Genomic DNA, 25,815 nt, shown 5'->3' on the forward strand with positions numbered 1-25,815 from the left:
CCACTAAGTATAAATTAATGCTTAAAGATTTTAAAAATCATAATATGCATAACTTAAACGTAGGGTTGTATGAGGTTTTTCATATACACGTTATGGTTTGGCAGAGATTTTTAATCAAATTATGGATTACAAAATATATTAAGGAGTAGATATTGATTTTGACCATAATTAAATAACTATGAAATGTACGGTGACGTTTAAAAAAAAATGAGACAGAGATAAATTTCTTAGTGCTAGTCAAGTAGTAATTGAAAGAAAGTTGGCAAGACCTGATTAATAAAGCCCGAGGACAAGGATGTAGTATATTACTATTGCTTTTAAAGTGATACATAAAATAAACAAAGTAGGCATTTTTGTAACGAAACATTTTGAAACTGAATAAATGTCTAAGGACAGAAAACAAAAGTGTTAAGATTTGCTAATGAGATTATTCTTATGATAGATATCAACATGAGTATACGAAATTATCAAATTGTTAGACAGAAATGTAGTTTTTAAACAAGTAACAGGAGAAAAAAAATCTTGCCCACTTATGCGCAAGAAGACGGACTATTCTTTAATTTAATTTGGTTTTAATAGTTTAATATTGCTAATAATAGTAACCGCAAATAAAGAAACGTCAATGTTTGAACTTGCAGCATCATAACGAACCGCGCTTCTAACTTGCCCTGCTCAAAATTTTGACCTTGAATTGAGCGTAACTGAAGAACGACGCAACCAATCTTCATAAAATTTTCTCATGCATCACTTTTTATACAGTACAATATCAAATTTAATTTCAATAAAATTGATTCGGTAGTTTTGGAGATTTTGGAGCCACAACATTTTTATACACAGATTTTATAAATATATAAGGAAACCTCAATTTAATTGAATGGTACTTTCGTTCTCCTCATATCTCAAAACGTGAAGAAAATTAATTTTCACCATACTTACACCATGCATCAGAAAGTAATACGGTACTTTTCTTCGAAATGTCGGTAAAAAGATAATGAAGTGATACAGGAAGGAAGATAATTATTTATTAAATAATAAGATAGGAGAACATAGAGTAATAGAGGTGAAAGGATTACGTTAATATATACGCACTTATAGTAACGCTTTGCGGATCATGTTAGCGAGCCCAACATTCTGCCCGTAAACGGGATTCCTCCGACTCATCAGGAAAAAAAAAGTCAAACTGAAGAGGAAATACGTTTTTGGTCGAATTTTATAAAGAATCAAATTAACTTGATGGATCTTATGTAAAGACATCACTTTTTGTTATTTATTTAAGGTTTGGCCTTAAATAAAAAACGGTAAAAGATAAAAAGAGTAAAGGGAAGATTAAAAACTGAAAATTTTGAAACTGATAACTGAGATTACGCGCTTACACACACACACACACACACACACACACACACACACACACACACACACACACACACACACACACACACACACACACACACACACACACACACACACACACACACACACACACACACACACACACACACACACACACACACACACATAAAAGGAAAATGTATTTAATTCTTTCTTAAATTTCCACTTTTTGAAATTACTACCAAACTAAGGATTATTGTTAATTTTGTTTTTGTAATTTGGTGCCTACTTGAAATCTGAAATTTGAAGAATTAAATTTTTTATTTTTTAGTCTGCTTTTTGAAGTCGGTTTTATTTTTAAGTTTAATTATCGTACATTCCATCACATTGGATGATGGTTAAATTATGCCCATACATCTGAAGAAAATATGAAAAAAGTGTGTGTGTGTGCACGCGTGTAAATGAAAAATACAAGAAAACTAAACGTGTTTTGATGAAGAAATTCTCTGCCGAAATATTTCTTTAGGATATACACAAAAATTAAACTATATTTAAAATTTTTATTAGTTTAAATTATCAATTATTCGGGATAACACATAAAACATAGACAAGTGTTTAACTATTTATAAAAATGAATAATAATAATTGAATAAATATAAAGTACATTTCTAAATAGTATTATATAAACTATACAAATATTTTTAATTATTACTCTTAGTTAGGCTAGTGTTTTTTTTTAAATCTAATGACTTTTATTTCATATCGTAAAATAAAAGGTAACTATAATCGGATACCAGTGATTAAAATATTTTTCTTTTTTAAATGCCAATTTAATATTATTATTTTTACAAAAAAAACTTTACTGTAACTCAATTTAAATATATATCTAAAGTAGTTTAGCTATTTATAACAATTTTCATACATCCTGGATTTATTAGATAATTTTTAAATTAATTTTAATTTTTGTTTTTGTTTTGTCCGGTAGGTGCCGTTACCGTATCGTTTGTAGGTTATATGGCACGAATCACAGGTCAGTTCAGAAAGAAACACAGTAAACGTTAGGCCTTCTAAGGAAAATGAGGAATGAAGTAGTTTCACATTAATTTTTTTGTTGATTCGAATAAACTGTATTGTTTACTTAGCATATTAAAAAAAATTAGGTATTCATTCCTATAAAATATACTTTCATTCTTATCACCTAAGTAATGATTGTATAGTAGATATACACATATATTTATGGATAGCAACTTTGAGTGGAAAATTCCCTTACTTAATATGTATCTTAGTCATGAAAATACTGGGATAACAGTGTAAAGCAACAAATTAATTCTGTTTCTTTCTATTATGAGACAGTAGATTATATACATTGTGAATCTGCTAGGAGGGATTCTAATTTCGTATATACATAATATATAAAAAAAAAAATACAAAAATATCCAAAAAAAAATATATATTTTTACTAGAGCACTTTTACGGGTTTCATCCATATCTTCAGTATTAAAATAAAGTAATAAATATTCTAGAAGTAACTGCTGTATACAACATTACAACATTTTTAACTACAATTTTTTTAAATTACAACATTTAAACCAGTTTACAATTTAAACATATCACTCTAAACTTCTCTTTCGTTATCAATTAGCTCAAATTTATTTTTATATTTACTATCCCAATATAACTATTTATTTTGCAATATTATTAATTTCTGTTGAATGATAAATATAACAAATTTAGTCGCCCATCAACTAAGATCGTTTAAAGTTTCACCAATTCGTTTCCAAATTGGTCACTTGGTTTCACCATGTGAGAACGTGTCTGATCCGTAACCATGGACACATCGACTCGAATCCAACTTCATACACATATATTTTTTTTTACCTTTTTTTAATTTAAATATAATAATTTATTAATAATTATTAATCTCTTTAACATTTATGAACTAAAATGTAGTACATAAAATTTTATTTCACTAATAACTTCTGATTTTTTTTCTTTATTGTTATTATTGAATTATTATTTATTGTGAAATTTTTTTTACAATCAAAGGTTAATAATTATTAATAAATCAATAGATTTAAATTAAAAAAAAAAAAAAAGTTAAAGATGAAGAGATGAAGTCGGATTCGAACCGATGTGCCTTGTAAGATCGAAATATTACATCAATTAAAATTTTATTTGGCTATAACTCTAGAACCAATGAAAACAAGTTCCACTTTGATATATCGCTGAAAAGCTCTCAATGTGAACTTATAACTGCAGTTAAGAAAAAGTAAGAAATCCAAATTTTTTTGGATTTTGGGCTATTTTGGTCCAGTCGATTGCAATCAAAAGGGGAGGTTCACAGCTAGGTATTACAACAGTACTAAATCCAAAATGTCAACATCCTACGGCTAATCGTTTTTGAGTTATGCGAGATACAAACGTCACGCTGAAACTAGTCAAAATGTATTCATGGATGGTGAAAGTAGATATTTTCATTCAAACCTGAAAACCGAAATTTTTCGCGATCACAATAACGTTCTTTACTTCGTACAAAGAAGTAAAAATAGTACTTTTCAGACTAAACTATTTGGATATTTAAAAGTATATATTATTTTTTATTAGTAAATTTGTTTTGTAAGTTAAATTATTTAAAAAAATGTAATTTATCTAAGGAACTGGCTTCCGTTAAAAGGGTTTTTTAATATGTAGGTCATATTAATGTCTGCTAAATTTGAAGTATTCATGAAATAAAAAAAAATACATGCAAAAAAATAATTTTTTGTTTTAAAGAAAGATAGTTACAAAACGTAAAAGAAAATTATTAGTCGTTAAAATATACAAATTTAAAAAAATGCATCGGCCGGGAATCGAACCCGGGTCGCCCGCGTGGCAGGCGAGCATTCTACCACTGAACCACCGATGCTCGTATGAAATGGTGAAAGGTAGAATCTATTTAATACAACTATAATAAAAGACGAATAAATGAAGAACGTCTTCAGTGATTGTTACATTACTTTCTCCGAGTTAACTTCCAGTTAGTGTTGGTATCAGTAAAAGATTATTTTTTTTTAATCCGAGATATCTTGTATTTTACCATTTGCTTTAATGTCTTAAAGTTTTTTCAATGTTAGTTTTATATATTTCTAAGAACCGAACAATAAATAATCTGACAAAAATTGTGAAATGCAATATAAGAAAAACTACAAGCTACTGCCAATAGTATATGACTAAGATGTTTTTTATTTTTCTTAACAAGTATAAGTGGTAACAATTTTATTTTGGGTTGGTAAGTGTTCGAACATTTCTACCAAAAATATGATCAGACATATACATGCTGTTTTAGAAGAATATGCATTATTAATTCTGTTTGAATCAGCTAGTGTATAAGTATTACATATGTGTACGGAAGTTGTAAACAGCACAAACATAATATACAAATATTTTTTGCAATATTTATTAAAAACTTTAATTTCAGAAATCAATGTGAAAATTGATACCATTATTATACAAAATAATGCATCGTCCTGGAATCGAATCCAGGTCGCCCGCGCAGTTGGCGATCATTCTTCTACTGAACCACTGACAATAGTTAGTTACATACACCTAAATATGGAGGATACTGATTGTGTATCATCTTCGTATTGCTTGGTAATATGGCAAAAAAACAAACTCTGGAAATGATTTACATGGTAATTATAAAATAGTTAAAAAAAAGTCTCCAGAAGTTTATTAATTCTTGCTTTCAATAAATACAATGTAAAGAACCACGGGCTCCAGCATATACACACAAATGTAAGTATTTACATATTATAGTTTTTAAGAATACATCAACCAAGACAGAGTTCCAAGCATACTTTGAAGTGGTAAAAAATATCTATTCCATTTGGTAGAAGCGCGTTTCTGCCCTAAATACTACGCTTCGGCTTTTTGCTAGGGAGTTTTATGTAGTATAATTTTTCTTTTTAATTTACCATCCGTAGATTTTCTTTCTAGATCCATCTGCATCTCTATACGCCCTTGACAAATCAACACTGAATAAACATAGATAACTTTTGATTTTGACTAAATAAATAGAGTAAGGATTTTTAAGCTGTTTAAAAAAAAAATAGTTACACACTACCTTTACAATTATAAATCAATATATATATATATATATATATATACATACATACATGTACAGATATATACGAACACTCAAATTGGTATTAATAAATTTACAATAAAAAAATCAAATTATTACTCTTTACCACCCATTTATATTTCTATGGGAATTAGAAAGTAGAAATCACTAAAAAGCCGTGAAAAAAATACCTAAAGGTATATAAATCAATGTTTAGATTTTGAAATAATCACCATCAATAGATAATAAAACGGAATTAAAAGAGAAAAAATAAACTTTTATTACGTAATAAAAAAAAAAACTAAACTACTTTTCGGTGTTAATTTATTTTACAGTAATTCACGAAGAGTGTAACAAATTTTTAGAACATGTTGTACTAGTGAAAATAAAGAAAAAATATCATATAAACGTAGGTTCGGAAAGCTTCGTTAGCGATTATCGGCTGGCGAATGATTTCGCCCTGATTTTTTTGCCTTAGGTAAAATTAGGCCAGCCTGTAAGTCTTAGAACCCAAATTAAGTGGTAAATTTAGTGGTTATATGAATGCTGATCTGAAAGATTAATAAATCTCAGAAGTGTATTTTTAGTAGTTTTCGAAAATTCTGGAGAAAAAGACAAAAGATTAGGGTAGAGAAACAGATTATTTTATATTTGGCGTACATTGTTAAATGGGAGATAAAAATGTAGAAGTTTTAAACGAAGCTTGTAGAGACTTTCATTGAGTAAAATGGTGTGAAAATCCACAGAAACTAAATACAAACGTAAGAATTCCCAAGTATATTAAAAACAAAATGTAAGAAATTTTAATTAGATGTTAAATTAAACAAAATTTTCAATATTACAAAAGAAAAGAATTAGATATTTAAAAAAAAAACAAAAAAAAAAAACAACAAAATCAATTAAATAAATTGCTGAAAATGCCCTCTATTACAGTGGATAAAGCACTGCTCGACGAACAATGTTTTTTGTGGCTTTCATATTTTAACAGAGTTGTTTTGTATTACCTGCACTGCACTGGTAATTTTACTAATTATCTCTTCTCTTTTATTATACCTTTGTTCATATACTAATGATTTCAAGCGGCCCTACAGGCAGTAACCCTCCAGGTGACCTTGGAGGACAATTTATAGAGCAGCCACGGCCTATTCACTTGTTTAAAAAAGTTTAAAAGTCTTGTTCACGTAAAGTCACTATTTACGTGATGTCTAACTTTTGAAGAAAAGCATGGAATTGCCACATCGTGTTGGAATTGAGGGATACACATCGTGTTATCAGAGGGATATTTTCCAATAGATCTGACAAATTATTCTGCAAAAAATTTAAGTATAAACACCCGAAATATTCTTATTAAAAAAAAAAACCTATAAATGATCCCAGGATTTTGTTGCCTATAATACCGCACAAAACGTTTACGTGGAATCTGTGTGGTTATTCATTTTCGACAGTGCCATGTAGAATTTCTTGACTCCTTATGCGACTATTTTTTTAATTAAAAATTAAAAACTTCGAGTAAATGTGGCTTCATCGGTAAAATGGGTAAAATCACTAAAATTTACCCCTTGTCCCAAGAATTAATAGTCTGGCTTAATTTTACTGAAGGCGCAGAAAATAGGACGAAATCTTTCACCAACCGACACTCGTTAACGAATCGTTTCCGAACCTGTGTTTATATGAACTTTCATTTTGTTTTCATCAATAGAGCATGTCCTAAAGATTGTTACATTCTTCGCGAATCACTTTGTATATTCTTTTCTTAAAATCTATTTATAAAACAGTTGGAATTACTCTTTTTGCCACGTTTTATTAAAACTATAAATAATATAACTATAAATAAATAATTTTATTAAATTATTATTTATTTTATCATTGTTATTACAAAAAATTATGTGTATACTCTTTTAAACTTCCTTTTACGAAGTACAAGGGAAGTAGTGATCGCGAAAAATTTCGGTTTTCACATTTCCACGGAAATATCCATTTTGATCATCCTTGAATTTATTTTGTGTAGTTTCGGCGTGACGTCTTTACGTTCGTATGTGCGTAAGTATCTCGCATAACTCAAAAACGATTTGCTGTATGATGTTGAAATTTTGGATTTAGGACTGTTGTAACATCTAATTGTGCACCTCCCATTTTGATTTGCAATCGACTGGACCAAAAGTGTCCAAAAAGCCCAAAAACCATAAAAACCAAATTTTTTTGGATTTGCGTTTTGTTAACTGCAGTAATAAGCCCTCGTTGAAACCTTTTCAATGATATATCATAAGAGGTAATTATTTTCATTGTTCCAGAGTTATAGCCAAATAAATTTTTAATTAATGAAATATTTGGATCTTACAAGGGGAAGGCACATCGGTTCAATCCGACTTCATCTCTCCTTTTTCTTTAACTTTTTTTTAAATTTATTTAAATATATTGATTTATTAATAATTGTTAACCTCTTACTGTAAAATGTTTTTTACTATAAAGAATAATAACAATAAAGCAAAAAAAATAATATATATATATATATATATATATATATATATATATATATATATATAAATATCGGAATTTATTAATGAAATAAATTTTTTTATGCACATTTTATTTAAAGAAAAATGTGTATATTAATTTAATACGGGTACAAGAAGTCATGTGGTGTCCACGTCAGATTTTTTGAATTAAAAATTCCATTTCCAGTAAATGTGACTTCATCGGTAAAGTGGGAACTATTTCTTTATTATTTTTTTTTCAAAATTTCACGTCGAATTTGATATAAAACCACTAAATTTACCCCTTGTCATAGGAATTAATAGTGTGGCTTAATTTTACTGAAGTGGCTAAAATTTTTCACCAACCGACACTCGCTAACGAATTGTTTTCGAACCTGCGTTTATATGAACTTTCTTATTTATTTCCTTCAGCAGAACATGTCGTAAAATTTGTTACATTCTTCGTGAATCACTCTGTATATTATTTTCTTAATGGAAATCTATTTTTAAAACAGCTGGAATAACAACTCGTTTTGCCGCGTTTTATAATTATTATTTATTTAATTATTAGATAATCATTTTATCGAAGTATACATTTTTTTTTATCAAATGTTTTTTTTTTTCAATTATACACTTTCTCATTATCTATTGTGTTAATTGTTTGAAAATAGAAAAGGTCATCTAGAATTAAATTTTAATCTTTTTATTTTTTAGACATTCTTTTGAATTTATTTTTACACGTTTTTGCAGTTGTTTATTAGTTTATTATTACAATTTATTTTTAATTTTATTTATTTTAAAACAATCTACAGGATATGTTCATTATTACATGTTTATTTCTGCTACAACTGGTCACGTGGTGTCATTTTTATTTTTTCCTAGTAAATTCTTATCTTCAGTTAAGAAATAACATATGCCATATTTTTCGTCTAATACTTAAAATGTCATCTCTTGGGGAGGACCACTTAAAAAGTTAGAACTAATTTTTTTTAAATATAAAAATGAATTGTAAGATCATTGTTTGGCGCCTTTAAGTATGAATTCAGTAGACTTATACTTAGAAAATTAGATATATTAATTTGTCCCTGCGTTTATATTTAAAATGAACCATTTTTTTATAAAACAAATAGTCATTTATTCATAAAAGAATAACCATGTCCATCTTTACCAAACCAGACAGCAGAACTGTTTTCGAATAACTCAACATAATCCTTCGGCCTTCAAAAAAGGGCCTTATTTATAAATACTCCTAATTAAATTTTAGGGCAAGAAATTAATTTTATTTTAATCACCACTCTTTTGTCGAATTGACTATAATCTCTTTGGTAAAAATTACATCATGACAGTGTTAAAAAATACTTTTAATGTTGATTTATATCAACAATAACAATAGCGCAAAACTAGAATTAGATAATCGGATAAATAATCAACAAACAAGAAGAATTTTAAATTTTTAACTAAATTAGGTACAGCTATGACATCGTTCAACAAATAATTTATTTGAATAGATTTACTTTAACTACGACATTCTATATTCCAAGAACATTTGATAAAAGCTATAATTTAAAATGAGATGTGATAGTCTTATCTTTCACTATTATTTACTTAGCTGTCTGTTTTGAACAATTTATTTTAAATACAACACACACACACACACACACACACACACACACACACACACACACACACACACATGCACACACACACATGCACACACACTCAAGAGAGATAGAGAGAATACGAGAAAGAGAGAGATAACAATGAAATAATATTAATATATTCCAGTTTGATAAACATTTTACCTGTCTACGAAGAGCAAGAGCAAGGGTTATGTACTAATGTAGTATTTGATGGTTTATCTGTGTTAGATGCTGTGACTATAAGAATTGCAAGTAACCTAAGTAATGTATACATAAACAGCAGTACACAACAAATAAAGAAAAACACAAAATAAAATATCATAAAACATACAGCTCAACACGATACTTCCAGTATCACGACACAAGAAAACTCAAGAGTCAATATGTATCATTAACAAACAACTCGTCTTATCACCCACTCCACAGTGGACAAATGCCTATTACGGACTTACCGTCTGCGGTCGCTGTCAGACACACAGGCCGAGTGCTCACGGCCTACTACTACTATACATAGGAAGACTTAAAAAAATTAGGTTAAAAATATGCAAGAAATAAAGAGAGAGTTTTTATCAATTTTTGGGAAACGAGAGAATTTGAGGGCAAAGGTTTTGTTTAAACTGGCAAGATAAGCATGTGCTGAGTTTTACATAAAGTGGGGGTTATATTTGAGAAAATTGACTCCCAAAGAAACTATCTATTCCATTCCTTGAAGATATTAACCCCAAACCTTTGCCAATAAATTGTCCGATATACACTAGTCTCTGTGTAAAATTTCATCAAAATCGCTTTATCCAGTCAAAATTTATTAAGCTTCAAACATGCATGCACACACGTACCTCCTCACCTTTTTTGTTTTTTGGGGTCCCTGAGTAATGAAACGTCGAGAAATGAACTCCATTATTTAACTGATTACCATACTTTGCTTCTTGAAGCATAGATGTAGAGCTATGATACTTCAAGAAAGTAAAAATATGACAATTTAAAAGTTGGAAAATAAAAAATATAACTGAAAATATAATAAAAACCACGATCAAAGTCCAATCATATTGAAAGAAAGATGAACAAGAGATCAGTAAACATCATTAAAAGTGAGTAAAAAAAATAACTTTGTAACGAAACAGATAAAAAAGTTATTGTTGAAAGAAAATTTGAACTAATGTATTAAACAGAAGAAAGAAATGAAATAATCTAATGGAATCGATATTTTACTGACATTCAAAATTAAATTGTTTTAAGCTTTATAAATATAAAGCTGGTATAAATGAAGACGATGATATTTTTTCACAGAAAAACTCGTTATTAATCTTTCTTATACCTCAGAAACAGTATATCCAGTAACTCGTAATTAAATACGAACAGATCCAAAAATAACCCTAAAAAAGACGATTATTAATTAAAGCTTTCAATAAAAATAGAATGTTTAATAACGTTTAAATTGGTAAAATGACTTTGAAATTAAAATAAGTAAAAAAAAAAAAACAAATTTCATTTTTAAATAAAGACTAATATGCATAAGAAAAGACTTTTATAAATTAAATTTAGTCTAAGGACACAGAAAAGAAAAATCCTTTTTCATAAAAATAAATAAAGTATTTTTATTTTTAGTAAAAATAAGTGTCACCTTATATTTTTGTCGATAAGTTACAACAAGCTTATTGATAAATGGTTAAAATAATTGTAGATATTTATTTTATTCCATCTATTTTTATTTCTATTAACTTTGAAAAAAATGAAAAGAAAAGAAAGAAATATTAAAAAATAATATTTAAAAAAAAGAAAGAAAAAAACAATAATAATTATGAATCCATCAAAATTTTTTTTAATGGGAAAAGGCCAACAAAAAAGGTAATCATTTAGAAGTTAAAACTGACCTATAGAAATTTGGTCTAAATTAATTAAAAGAGTATAATAAATACGAAATTAGGAAGTTAGATTCAGTTCAGTCGAAGACTTTTTGGTAATAAAACGAACTGAAACGAATTTATTCGGGCTGTGGTGTCATATATGAAAACGATATAGTCAAGCGATTTGTCGTTTTTTTTTCGAAAAGGCAAAAGCCTACCTAAGTTGATTAGCAAATCAACTCAGCAAATTTGAACATGCAAATATACTTCTTTCTAGCTTCTTTTCTCATTCTTTCGTTATGGCTTTATCTATCCATTTTCTTCCTGCGCTTTTTTCAACAAGAACTTTATATTGTAAGTTACTTTTCGGAACTTATCTCTATCGCAACAGCCTTCTTTTAAGCTTATCCTTTGGAGGTCCTCTTCCATTTGTTTCAGGTAATTTTATTTGCTTTTCACATTCTACAGCTTATCAAGATTTGTTTATTTAATCTGTTTGAGTCCATCCTGATCATATGTCCCAAGAAATTTAATCTTCTTTTCCTTAACGCTGTTTTAAGGTCTTCTTGAAAATTAGAGATCTACTAAAAAGTAGATCTTTGTTAGATTTCAGTTTGTATACCTCCTTTTTTACCATAATAAGCTTCTTTCGATCTTGAGCAATTTTTCGAGGTGGTGTTTGTGTAATATTTCAGTACTAAATAAGATTACTTCTAATCCTGCTACAGTTGTATGTCTTAATTATGCAATCTTGGAGAATACGTCAGTTTAATTTTGATTAAAATAAAAGTGAAATAAAATAATAAAACATCTAAATAAAAATATTTCTTGCTTTAAATTGAAAATCCGCAAGTAGAATTGTGAAAAAATAATACGCAAACTAGAAATTATTCGTAATTAAATTCTCTAAATAATGCAGATTTTCAGTAAAGGCATGCTTTACTGAAATTTATTTAATAATTGTTAGATTATAATTTAAAATGGTTTCATCACTAAAAACTGTAAATTAGTAGATATTTAAATATTTTATCACAAATAGCGCTTCGTCACTATTCTAATCACAGTTACTTTTAATTACTTAACTAGATAAAATTTAAAATACGTTTTTATATTAAAAAATAACCATTTCTTTTGCAATAGTTGTTCCTTGAAAAATAGGAGAAAACCGTAGTAAAATAATATTCAAAAATTCCGAAATTTGTTGAAAATAATTAAAAATTATTAGTTAGTGGAGATATTTTACAATTTTTTACACGTTTTAAAATGGATTCTAAATTTGAGCTAGATTCAAGGTATCATAAAATGATAGCTTTTTTGAAGAAAAATTTGTAGAAACGAAATCAAACTGTATAGATTAATAGAAGTTAGAATGGGAAGAAAATATCACCTTTGAATTTTCTACAGTTATCTTGATGGGAGTTATTAAATTTAAAGTTCATTGTTGGTAATAATATAATATGAATTAATGTGGGATATAAATGTACGTGAATATTGCTAATAATGAATAAAAAGAAATATGTTACAGTTATTGTTATTAATTGATAATATTGATATGTATAATAATAAAAACAAAAATTTAACGATTGAGAAATCAAATAAATTAGTTTCTGGCAATAACCAATTTGGATATTTTTTTAATAATATTTACTTACAACACGCACAATAAAAAACCAGAAATCAACTGAATATTTCTAGTTCCTTCTTGTTATAATTTGTACATTAAATAATATAATAGAACATATTTCTTTTGTTATGATTATATTATTATTATTAGCATCAATTTTTTTATCTAATGAAGAAGAAAAAGGAAGTGCATGGAATGGGGACCAGTAGGAAGGTTCTTTAATCTTCTTCACGTGCTCTACATCATTTTTTATTAATCTGTCGAAACAAAGGATTTTTAAAAAATAAAGTTTATACGAAAGATTAAATAATAATATCCATTTCCTGCTCTTTCTTCTGGAATTTCATAACAAGCGTTTTAAGCAATATAATTTTTAAAAAAATTAGAAAATCATTTTGTATGCTTGATATTAAACATTTATTTAAATAGCCTTACTAAAAATTTTGAATGATGAAGAGCAATACTATCTGTTGAAGGTAATCAAGGGTGCATTCGTAAATTATCCAGTACCGAAACGTTTGATTTTGTATTATAGCAGACTGCAAGAATATGGTTCACCGGCTGGCTACATGAGGATATTAAGAAAAATGCTCATTTATTTCGTTGTTGTAAATTGATAAGAAACGAAGCTTATCTTTTTCATATCAAGTGTTTAATTTTTTCGTGAATTAAATTTTTGCTGCTTATTTCGTCGAATTTTCCTACGGACATCCAAAAGCAAGGGCAATTTTTGTGCAGTCTGATTTTTTTATCATTTATGTTATAATGTTTATCTCTTCATAATCTGTTAATAACATATCAATAAAAATAAAAATTAAGTGAAAAATGAGAGTTAGAAATCAAACACAAAAAGTTTAATATATATATATATATATATATATTACACGCTATTTAAGGAAGTGAAAAATATCTTACATTAAGAGATATGATAACAATGAATACTTATCTTTTTAAATTTATAGCCGAAAGTTTGTTTATCTGTTTGTCCTCGCTATTCGAGAATCAACCGACCGATTACTTTCAAAATTGCAGCATACATTTGTGTTATTCCAGGGAAGGTTTTAAGCGATAGACCGAGGCCCTAACCCCCTTGGTGATAAAGTTGATAATTAAAGATATTAATTAGAAAAAAAAGAAAGATTAATCCTTTTACTTCATTATTATATTTCTGTCAATATGGAAACAGAGATAAGTTATGAATTGTTTTTCGTCATTGGAGTATGTACTTTAGTTATCATAGTTACTAATATTCTGTCTTTTGCAATTTAGTTTCTTTTTCAGGTTTCTATAAAGTCTGAATACTTTAATTATTGTTTATAAATATTATTCTCACAACCATGAGGGTAATGAACACTGCGGGGTCCAGGAGCCGGAACCCTTTGGTAAGACGGTTATGGCGAGGAGCCCTTGGGTCAGATTAAACCCGTACTGAGCCTCAGGGGTCACTTTTTATTTCTCCTAAAACCTCTTTTTTTGCACTAATTTTAAATCTCTTATAAAGGTGCACCCCTGCAGGTAAAATCAGACAAAATTAATTGACAAGATAATTGCAGAAATTAAGAATCTTGGTAGAACTCAGGAGAAAATTCATAGAAAAAGATAAAACATTTATTTTCTGTATAAAAACGAATTTTTTATCCTCAGCCAAATTTAAATAGTTAAGGATTATTTTCAAAAAGAAATTAAGATCAAAAATTTAATTTTAGTCTGTTGAATTTTAGAAAAGATTCAGCTCTAACTGACAGTTAGCTCATCTCTATTACACAAACACTAAACTACGGGAAACAGTCTCTGGTCAATCCATAAGCAACTACCCAGCTTGCACCAAGGAAGTAGTGATTCTACAGATCCATTATATTTAGCATAAACTTAGTACAACCAAAAATATGAAAACAAGTAAAAAAGGAATAGAGTAAAGAAAATAGATGAGTGTTGTAAGAGGATTATCTGTCATCGAAGGAAATGCAGTCTAACAAAAACAAACCCAGTCGGAAGAAAGCCCAAGGCCATCTCCAGGCAACTGTACTGTTCTTCTGGTCGAAATTCCCTCTAGAAATTAGGACGTCCATGTTGGAACAGAAAATTACCCTTTAACTATTTGTTGTTCATTAAATAAATATATCCTGCAAAAAATTAAGAAATTTAAGTCATGTAAGATGAGATACACGACTCTAAAATAACTTCGAAACCACTAGAAATGTATGGAATTTGTAAGCTAAACCGAGTAAATACAAATAACTAAACATAATATTAAAAGGTTACTAAGGCTAATCCTTTCAAATCAATCCACACGTTGAAAAAAATTAATTTCTATATCTTTACCGCCTTAAGCAAGTCTACTTTTAATAATGCAGTTTATAAAATCAATCTTAAGTCGTGAGAATTGTAGATCTCTTTAAAATAAGATGGAAAAAAATATCCTTATTATTAAAGATTCGCTGTGTTTTAATTTGTGACGATTTTTTTCATTCAAATACAGTATAAATCCACATTAGTAACTTCAACTATCAGAGTCTGATTCCATAAAATAGAGAAGATTGCATAAATAAGTCGTAAAGAAAAAAATAAGTTAATTTATTTTTGAAGTGTTTTTTAGTCCAGTATTTTAAAGATATTTGTTTAAATTATCGAGCATATTCTATTCCATGAAATTATATTTATTTAAAAATATAAGTCTCTCATCCAAAGGGTACCGGATTCGAACCCTGATTAGGGATAAATTTGATACGGTCTAAACTTTTAATTCCATAATTCAACAACAAGATTCAGATTTATTTATCTATATATATATTTTTAATTTACTGTTTGTTATATTATACATCAGAGAAAAAAATATTATTTCTAAAAAAATTAACCTCATGAAAATCTTTACATTTCTTAAAGTTTTGAGGTCTCTCTGAGTAAAAAAAATATTAAATTTTAGATTGAAAAAATTGTAACCTAATGTGTTAGCCTGTAATTTATTTTATATCTCATAATTTAACCTAAAATGATGAAATTTGGTATAATGAAAATTTGGCTTAGGAAAATTGATTTCATTAGATTTTTGCTGCCCTTTGCGATTTTTTTTTAGCCGATACTCATGCCGCATGGGTAATTTTGCAACCCCGGCCTCCAGGGGCGTGTCCAAGCACATTAGACAAAGAACATCTGGCCTCCCGGCGACAGTCCTTCCTGACGTGGCCAGCCTCCCCACAATTAAAACAGTGGCCGGAATGGTCCGGGCTACTTACTCGTTTTTGCCCTGTGCCCCGGATGCCGGCAGCGGAAGTAGCGGTCCTCAAGGGATCACCGCACTACTCTGGAGGCCACCCATCCTATACCCATCCGACCATCTGCCAACAACTTGCGAGGATGGGTGGCACAGCTACCTTCACCAATTGTGTCGCTCCATAGGCAGGCTGCATGGGCAATACGGCAATACGTTGAGCGTCACCGCCTCCTCCGTCACTTGACGAAGGTCGTTTATAAATTCCTCTGGAGAAATGATTGCATCCACATCATTTAGCAGGATGCGGACTCGCCGACCATCCTTCCACGCCAGCGCCGTGGTGACGTCCTCAAGGGTCTCGGAAATTTCTCGACTGATTTTTTCTGAGTTCTTCGGCCAGCACCCGGATATGGAGGTCCTCCCCTTGGCGAGCCGACAGAACCCCAGTTTCTCCCGGTGACACACTGCTCTTGACCTGCCGGAGGAGGTCCGCATAGGACCTTCTCTCCGCCTTAACCACGACCGTGGCCATGGGCGGTCCCACCGGCCTCTTCTCCGATACACCCGTCCTCAGTTGATCTGCCGACGTACCGTCACTGAGGTAAACCAGGAGCTTCCCAGCACACGTCCTGGCAGTGCATTCCGCTAAGCGATATAAATACCGACCAACTGGCCCAGCGGGCCCGCAGAAACAAAAACTTCACGGTCCACCGCAACGACTTCAGGGATGATCTTCATAAGGTTGCGGATCACTCCATCCTCTCCCTTAGCCGAATCGATGACTAGAACGTAACCGGTTCGCCTAACAGTAATAGACTCACCGGATAAATCGGATGTGCTCGATTTTAGAAAAGCACCTGTCCTGCTTTAAGTCTAACATCACGTGCCAGGTGTTCGACCCAAGGTATTCAACTCAGGACGCGGGAGTGGCGAGGGTGACCAACATCCATCCCCAAGTCTAACACCCACACCTAAGAAACCTCAACATACCCATCGATGTCAGTCAGCAGCTCTGTACTGCGGAATACATCCTTTCGCCAACTCCGGTGAACCAATTGCGTCAAGTCCCCTTCGGACACCCCATTTTCAAGCGCTCGGTGGAGACCAGGAGACCACCACGCTCGATGTACACAGACCATCATGACCAGGGTCCACAGGCAACGTCTGTCAGGGCCGGTGACCACCCCGGCCTCCCACCGCAATTGTCTGTGTAGCCTTGTTCTCCCGTTTAGAAAAGTCCTGCCAGGAAACGCTAAGCCGTTGATACGTGACGCGTAATCAACTATTATCCTGGAACAATCCTTAATTTCAGTCTTCGTTGTCACATTCGAAGAGAAAAGCTGCAACAAGTCACCAATATAACTCTGTAACCCTTCCAGTTCAAAGATAAACTCCTCCCTAACGCTAAACCCTTCTAGGTCCGCTTCTGCAACCTCATCCTCATCCTCTTCTTCCATATACATCGCTACTCCTGCAGATGTTAGGGATTCATCACTGTCGGCCCGCAACTTCTTCTCGCCCCCTTCCTCGGTGGAAGAGGGCCGCAGCCGCCGCTTCTCAGCCAATTTCGTCGCCTGCCGGCTCTCACTCATGTGTTCACTGGACAACAGTGGTGAAAAATGCACCTCATATCAGTCAGCGTTCCCATTGTCTTCACCAGTCGGAGCACATGTAGCTGCCGACGGTCGTCTGGTCAACGTAGATAGAAATCTTTTTTCCTTCCGCTTGGCCTCCAAGCGAAAAGCTTCTAACTTCCTCCATGCCACTGCATCCATAACCACGGACCGGTCACTCTCGCTCACCTCGGAAACCACCACCTGAGGCGCTGGAGTGACCTCCTCCTACGTAGACCCCGCTTCCCAGTCGGAGCAGAAATCCCCTCATCTGCGGGCAGGGGCGTTCCCCTTGATCCAATTGGATCCTTTGCTCATTAACCAAAAGACACTAAAGACAAATAGAACACAAATCGTAAACAATGGATGGTAGGACACTAGCCTACCAAAGTAAAAAAGCCTTGGCAACCGTAAGCTATCGCAACAAAATCAATTAATTCCACAGGAAATGTAAAAAAAAGCCACAAATATTGATCCAAAAAGCACCCAAATTAATCAGTTTATAGCTCAACTGAGCAAATAAAAACACAAAAAAGTCAAAATATAAACAAAACCTTAGCAACGAATAAATATTCCATAACAACCGTAGGTATCAACCAAATAAATTCTAGTAAATATATAATTACAGTTAACGAACAAAAAAAAATCAATGAAACATAACTGAACAACGAAAAACTACTAATAACTAAACAAACGAAAATAATAATAAAAAACCACAGTAATATTAACGAAACGCGAAGCGTAGTAGAACTCAACCGCACTTGAAAAGACTTCCATAACCTCTCACTTTACTCTCATCTCTTAACATAATCTGGATCAATCTTAAAGAATTAATTTCCTATAAAAATACAAGTTACCTGATAATAAATACAATATTATTTTCGGTTTAATAGATCTTAATGGACGACACCAAACTGGAGTATCCGCAAATTTTTAATGAAATTTTTTTTTGGACTCAATAGATAATAAAATAACATGAAAGAGAAAAATCTTGTCCTATAGAAATAATTTTCCTATCTTATATTTATAACAGATAAAGCACGTAAAAATGATGTATTTTAAAATGAAAAAAATATTCGTTATTACCTTTTAATTATATATATATATATATATTTTTTTTTTTGTTAGAATACTGGTTTTTAATAATCTGCGATATTGGAGTAATTAATATTTATAATACCTGAAAATAAAAAATGTTTAATTATCGTTATAAAACAATTTATTATGTTTGTTACATATTATATACTACATCTAAAACTTTGAATTAAAGTTAGACAAATTTATTACATACATTAACAAATTACTAAATTTTTTTAATTCCTTGTACGAAGTAATGGAGGTAATGTGATTGCGAAAAACGTCGGTTTCCAGATTTCAGCAGAAATATCCATTTGGACCATCCCTGAAACCATTTTGACTAGTTTCGGCTTGACTTCTGTACGTACGTATGTACGTATTTATCTCGCACAACCCAAAAACGATTAGCCGAAGTTCAATTTTTGATTTAGGACAGTAACATCTAGGTGTGCACCACCCCTTTTTATTGCAAACGACTGAAGTGTCCAAAAAAGCACAAAATTAAAAAAAAAAATAGATGCTGGACTTATTCTTAATTGATGTAATAAGCCCTCATTGAGAGCTTTTCAACGATATGTCATAACTGGTACTTATTTTTCATTGGTTTCAGAATTATAGCCAAATAAAATTTTAATTAATGAAGTATTTGGATCTTAGGGGAAAGCACAGTGGTTCGAATCAGACTTCATCTTCTGTTATTTTTAAATTTAAATATGTTGTTTTTTTTTTTAATAATTATTAACGCCTCATTGTAAAAAAAAAAACAACATTACAATGAATAATAAATCAGTAATAATAATAATAATAATAAAAAAAACAGAAATTTTTAATGAAATAAAATTGTATGTACTTTTCATTTAAAAAAAAGAAGTGTAACTTTTAATTTAATAGCCGTACAATGAAGTCGTAAGTTGTCCACATCAGATTTTTTTTTAATCTTGAAATTCAAAGAATTTTTTGTTTTTAAATATTTTAGACGAGTTAATTGAGATTAATTTTCTGGTAGATAATGTTACACTAGTTTTAATGGTATATTATTAGTTTAATGTACAGTACATTCGACGTGCATGCATTATACTCGTAAAATCTGAGCCTCAATCTGACCGTTCACCTCAAAAGTTCTCTTTTCTTAAATAATTATTGTAAAAAAACAACTTAATACTTCTTTTAATTTGTAAAATACTTGTTTTAAATTAAAAAATAGAATTTAATTATCGATTTGAATAGATAAATATATTGAAGTTGATGTACGAAGCATTTTACAATTCAAAGAGATAAGATGCGTTGAAAAAAGTGGAGTATACTTCGACAATCTATGTTAAAAAACAAAAACAAAAAATATGTAATAAACGATTTTTATTACATTCGACTATTTTCACATCTTTTGCAATTAGTAGAATTAATGAAGTATAATTTCATGTGTTTTCTTATCAAAGAGTAAAAACCAGTATAAATAATCGTTGAAAAAAGTCATGTGCCTTTATATTGTACATTTTCTTTATAGTGATCACTTTCCATTAGCTTTAACTGAGGACAATAGTTTCCACTGTATTTCGATTTAATTTGTTAAATTTAGTAGATAATTTCTGCTACAAACTAAGGATTGTATATTATAAATTTTAGATTTGATCATCATAACAGGATTTTTGACAGTTTGTTTTTAATTGTTTGAATCAAAAAAATTCATCGAATTTTAAAGAAACTTGCCGAATTTTTTTATCTTTTTAATTTAAAAACTGAGTAATTCAGATTATTTTATAAGTTTTTTCTTTGTAAATTTTTCAGATTTCTTGCACAAAAAAAAGGAAAAAACCTTTTCTTGTTTTCCTTTAACACTGAAGTATGATTTTTTTTAATTTGAGAGGGAACTATATACCTCTTTCATGTTTTTTTTAATAGATAGTAATAAAAAAGAATTGGGTTCAAACAGTGCTTAATTTTAATGTTGAAAAATTAAATCTTCAAATTGGGTGAATCTTCAAAATAAATTTACATTCAATTTCTTTACTCTCTCTACTGTTTTCATATATGTTTATGTTTTCATATATATTTATGTCATTCATCTGTTTATATATGTATAGTTATGAACCTGTAATAGAGTTATTATCTGTATATAAAAACATTTCTTTCCCTTATTAAGAAAAACAATATTTGAAACTCAGGTATAAATTAGTATAAATTCAAGTAGAAAGAAGTGGTATATGGCAAGACGTTGAACAATGTATAAAATTTTACTTAACAAACCTCTACATAAGACCCTTCGTGATCCAAAGCACATTTAAACAAATAATACTTCATTTCTGACAAAACTTTTTCAGACATTAACTATCTGAAAATATCTTTAACTCTCTATCTCAATGTACTAGGTATTCTTGTTGAATTGACCCTGTACTTTATACAACCCTGAGTAAAAAACGAGAGAGATACAGGCTGATGTGACTGTTGATCTGTTGTTTTTAGCAGCAAAAACAATTAGTCGAGGTAATTCAGCGTCAAGCTTTAAACATTTACACTTAAAGGTACTCGGCATTACACAATTGAAGTCTCTTGTATAAAATCTTATGTACTGCGGAACGTGGAATCGAAACTTCACTTGAAACACGTTGAAAGAATTTGGATGGTTTTCATTGGAATGTACAGACAACCTCAACATTCTCGTCGCCGATTAATAATAATTATACTATATTCTGTTTCTGTTTTTTTTTTTTATTATTATTGTTACTGGTTTATTATTCATTGTAATGTTGTTGTTTTTTTTACAATGAGGCGTTAATAATTATTAATAAAAAAACAACATATTTAAATTTAAAAATAACAGAATATGAAGTCTGATTCAAACCACTGTGCTTTCCCCTAAGATCCAAATACTTCATTAATTAAAATTTTATTTGGCTATAACTCTGAAACCAATGAAAAATAAGTACCAGTTATGACATATCGTTGAAAAGCTCTCAATGAGGGCTTATTACATCAATTAAGAATAAGTCCAGCATCCAATTTTTTTTTTAATTTTGTGCTTTTTTGGACACTTCAGTTGTTTGCAATAAAAAGGGGTGGTGCACACCTAGATGTTACTGTCCTAAATCAAAAATTCAACTTCGGCTAATCGTTTTTGGGTTGTGCGAGATAAATACGTACATACGTACGTACAGAAGTCAAGCCGAAACTAGTCAAAATGGTTTCAGGGATGGTCAAAATGGATATTTCTGCTGAAATCTGGAAACCGACGTTTTTCGCAATCACATTACCTCCATTACTTCGTACAAGGAATTAAAAAAATTTAGTAATTTGTTAATGTATGTAATAAATTTGTGTAACTTTAATTCAAAGTTTTAGATGTAGTATATAATATGTAACAAACATAATAAATTGTTTTATAACGATAATTAAACATTTTTTATTTTCAGGTATTATAAATATTAATTACTCCCATATCGCAGATTATTAAAAACCAGTATTCTAACAAAAAAAAAATATATATATATATATATATATATAATTAAAAGGTAATAACGAATATTTTTTTCATTTTAAAATACATCATTTTTACGTGCTTTATCTGTTATAAATATAAGATAGGAAAATTATTTCTATAGGACAAGATTTTTCTCTTTCATGTTATTTTATTATCTATTGGGTCCAAAAAAAATTTTCATTACAAATTTGCGGATACTCCAGTTTGGTGTCGTCCATTAAGATCTATTAAACCGAAAATAATATTGTATTTATTATCAGGTAACTTGTATTTTTATAGGAAATTAATTCTTTAAGATTGATCCAGATTATGTTAAGAGATGAGAGTAAAGTGAGAGGTTATGGAAGTCTTTTCAAGTGCGGTTGAGTTCTACTACGCTCCGCGTTTCGTTAATATTACTGTGGTTTTTTATTATTATTTTCGTTTGTTTAGTTATTAGTAGTTTTTCGTTGTTCAGTTATGTTTCATTGAGTTTTTTTTTTGTTCGTTAACTGTAATTATATATTTACTAGAATTTATTTGGTTGATACCTACGGTTGTTATGGAGTATTTATCCGTTGCTAAGGTTTTGTTTATATTTTGACTTTTTTGTGTTTTTTATTTGCTCAGTTGAGCTATAAACTGATTAATTTGGGTGCTTTTCACTCTATTAAGTGTTTTTGGATCAATATTTGTGGCTTTTTTTTACATTTCCTGTGGAATTAATTGATTTTGTTGCGATAGCTTACGGTTGCCAAGGTATTTTTTACTTTGATAGGCTAGTGTCCTACCATCCATTGTTTACGATTTGTGTTCTGTTTGTCTTTAGTGTCTTTTGGTTAATGAGCAAAGGATCCAATTGTATCAAGGGGAACGCCCCTGCCCGCAGATGAGGGGATTTCTGCTCCGACTGGGAAGCGGGGTCTACGTAGGAGGAGGTAACTCCAGCGCCTCAGGAGGTGGTTTCCGAGTTGAACGAGAGTGACCGGTCCGTGGTTGTGGATGCGGAGGCATGGAGGACGTTAGAAGCTTTTCGCTTGGAGGCCAAGCTGAAGGAAAAAAGATTTCTATCTACGTTGACCAGACGACGACGACCGTCGGCAAATACATATGCTACGACTGGCGAAGACAATGGGAACTCTGACTGATATGAGGTGCATTTTTCACCACTGTTGTCCAGTGAACACACGAGCGAGAACCGGCAGGCGACGAAATTGGCGGAGAAGCGGCGGCTGGGCTCTCTTCCACCATGGAAGGGAGCGAGAAGTTGGATTACATATCTCTACAGAAAAGTCTAAATTCTTGACAAATGTAAAAAATTCTTGCTTAGTTCTGCGCAAAAAATGTGTACGTTATTTTATTTCATTTGAAAAGGTAAACAGCCATTTTAATAAAAAATTAAAAAAAAAAAAATTATAAAACTAAAAGAGGTGTAATTTCTATTTTTAATTCCTTGTACGAAGTAAAGGATTTGTTGTGATCGCGAACGGTTTTCAGATTTCAACGGAACTATCCATTTTGACCATCCTTGAATTTTTTTTTTCTAACCTCCGGATCCACCGTTAGGCATTCTTCAGAGGACGAGAAGAATGATTTGTAGCGTGTGTGGAAATGCCATGCCTGACCTGGATTCGAACCCGGGACCGGGTTGAATCCAATTTGACTAGTTTCAGCGTGACGTCTGTAAGTACGTATGTATGTATTGTATATATTCCGCATAACTCAAAAACGATTAGCCGTAGAATGTAGAAATTTTGGATTTAGGACTGTTGTAACATCTAGTTGTACAACTCCCCTTTTGATTACAATCGACTGAACCAAAAGTGTCCAAAAAAGCCCAAAATCCCAACAAATTTGAATTTTGGACTTACTCTACACTGCAGTAATAAGTTCTCATTAGAGCCTTTCAATGATTTATCATAAGTGGTACTTACTTTCATTGGTTCCAGAGTTATAATCAAATAACATTTTAATTAATGAAATATTATGGATCTTACAAGGAAAGGTTACATCGGTTCGAATCAGATTTCATCTGCTTTTCTTTTTTTAACTTTTTTTTTAATTTAAATATATTGGTTTATTAATAATTCTTAACCCGTGAATGTAAAAAAAAATTACAATAAATAATTATTCAATAATAACAATAAAAGAAAAAAAAAAAAATATATATATATGAAAAATCATTAGAAGTTATTAGGAAATAAAATTTTATGTACTTTTAAAAATGTGTATATGTAATTTAATACGAATTATTTTCGGTGAAACATCTGATTATTTAATATTAATTGAAAATTATAATTTAGAATCGTATTATTTTTGAATTTTCTCTCTCTTTATATTTATCATCTCTTAATCTTTTTATTCTTTCATTGTTTGCAACATTTTCGTCCTTTTTTTCCATTTCCCTTTTAAATATATTGATTTATTAATAATTATTAATCTCCGTTAGTAAAAAAAAAAATACAATAAATAATAATTCAATAACAATAAAAAAAATATCAGAAGTTATTAGTGAAATAACTTTTTACTTAGTTTTAGAAATGTGTATATGTAATTTAATAGGCGTACAAGGAAGTCATGTGGTGTCCTTATCAGAATTTTTAATATTAAAATATATTTTCTGTTTATAACAAAATTAACTTAAGTACGATGTTTGAAATGATTCATACAATATCTATATTAAAAATTTTGTTTTAGTAAATTAGCAATCTTGTGCTGCTATCTATTGGTAATAGTTGTAGTTGGTAATAGTTATCTATTGGTAAACATTTATAAAACGAAATGTTTAAATTTGTATCATCATGGTGAACCACGCTTCTAACTTGCCCCGACTCAACCAATCTTCATCAAATTATTGTACGCACAACTTCAGAAATACTACTAAATCATATCTAAATTAAAAATTTCGAGCCAAAAAATTTTACACTTTTCTTGTATCACGAAGTTTTCCTGGTAGTTTCATAATCTCTATTCTACTCGTGAAAATAATGGAAAAATTTCATATATGTCTTAAAATGCTTCGTTTACGAGTTACGACTAGTGAAAGATTTCGTTCAGATTTCAGCTACCCCGGTGAAATGAGGTCGTACTAACATTTTTAAGACGTTAATTAAGGGACATAATTATTTATTTCCTATAGTTTTTAAAAAATCTTAAACAGAACTTTTAGAAAATTTAATTCTGATCAAAATGGCGAAAGATAAGTTGAACAAAACAAAGATTAGTTAGTAAAATTCGAATTTTATTTAGAAACAGTACACTCACTAATGAATGTTTAAAAATGAGTTCATCATTTTCAACTTATTTTTTGGCTCGCTTCTGAACTGCTTTTGTTACTCTTTTAGTTCTTCACAGCTGTCCTTAAGTTTCTTAGCCGCATCCATAATGCAGACAATTAATTCCTCACGAGTATTTTTGTTTTGTATATAGTATTTTTCATCCATCCCC

At 30.2% G+C, this 25,815-nt stretch overlaps 1 non-coding gene across 1 annotated transcript; it reads right to left on the reverse strand.

Moving 5' to 3' along the window:
- Positions 1-4,163: 4,163 nt before the first annotated feature.
- Positions 4,164-4,234, reverse strand: TRNAG-GCC (transfer RNA glycine (anticodon GCC)). The gene has a single exon. It is a non-coding gene; the product is annotated as a tRNA-Gly (tRNA).
- Between the last annotated feature and the right edge of the window lie 21,581 nt (positions 4,235-25,815).

The sequence above is a fragment of the Lycorma delicatula genome, chromosome 8 (assembly GCF_047948215.1).
Source record: "Lycorma delicatula isolate Av1 chromosome 8, ASM4794821v1, whole genome shotgun sequence".
Classification (NCBI taxonomy): Eukaryota; Metazoa; Arthropoda; class Insecta; order Hemiptera; family Fulgoridae; genus Lycorma; species Lycorma delicatula.